Genomic DNA, 1,110 nt, shown 5'->3' with positions numbered 1-1,110 from the left:
GTATTTCCCGCAACACATCCCTCACACCCCGCCCCCGCCACAACCGCCCCAAGAGGATCCCCCTTGTTCTCACACACCACCCCACCAACCTCCGGATACAACGCATCATCCTCCGACACTTCCGCCATTTACAATCCGACCCCACCACCCAAGACATTTTTCCATCCCCTCCCCTGTCAGCTTTCCGGAGAGACCACTCTCTCCGTGACTCCCTTGTTCGCTCCACACTGCCCTCCAACCCCACCACACCCGGCACCTTCCCCTGCAACCGCAGGAAATGCTACACTTGTCCCCACACCTCCTCCCTCACCCCTATCCAAGGCTCCAAGATGACATTCCACATTAAGCAGAGGTTCACCTGCACATCTGCCAATGTGGTATACTGCATCCACTGTACCCGGTGCGGCTTCCTCTACATTGGGGAAACCAAGCGGAGGCTTGGGGACCGCTTTGCAGAACACCTCCGCTCAGTTCGCAAGAAACAACTGCACCTCCCAGTCGCAAACCATTTCCACTCCCCTTCCCATTCTCTAGATGACATGTCCATCATGGGCCTCCTGCACTGCCACAATGATGCCACCCGAAGGTTGCAGGAACAGCAACTCATATTCCGCCTGGGAACCCTGCAGCCTAATGGTATCAATGTGGACTTCACCAGTTTCAAAATCTCCCCTTCCCCCACCACATCCCCAAAACCAGCCCAGCTCGTCCCCTCCCCCCACTGCACCACACAACCAGCCCAGCTCTTCCCCCCCACCCACTGCATCCCAAAACCAGTCCAACCTGTCTCTGCCTCCCTAACCGGTTCTTCCTCTCACCCATCCCTTCGTCCCACCCCAAGCCGCACCCCCAGCTACCTACTAACCTCATCCCACCTCCTTGACCTGTCCGTCTTCCCTGGACTGACCTATCCCCTCCCTACCTCCCCACCTATACTCTCTCCACCTATCTTCTTTACTCTCCATCTTCGGTCCGCCTCCCCCTCTCTCCCTATTTATTCCAGTTCCCTCACCCCATCCCCCTCTCTGATGAAGGGTCTAGGCCCGAAACGTCAGCTTTTGTGCTCCTGAGATGCTGCTTGGCCTGCTGTGTTCATCCAGCCTCACATTT

Source organism: Stegostoma tigrinum, chromosome 39, assembly GCF_030684315.1.
Source record: "Stegostoma tigrinum isolate sSteTig4 chromosome 39, sSteTig4.hap1, whole genome shotgun sequence".
Classification (NCBI taxonomy): Eukaryota; Metazoa; Chordata; class Chondrichthyes; order Orectolobiformes; family Stegostomatidae; genus Stegostoma; species Stegostoma tigrinum.
Note: the sequence above shows the minus strand (reverse complement) of the source record.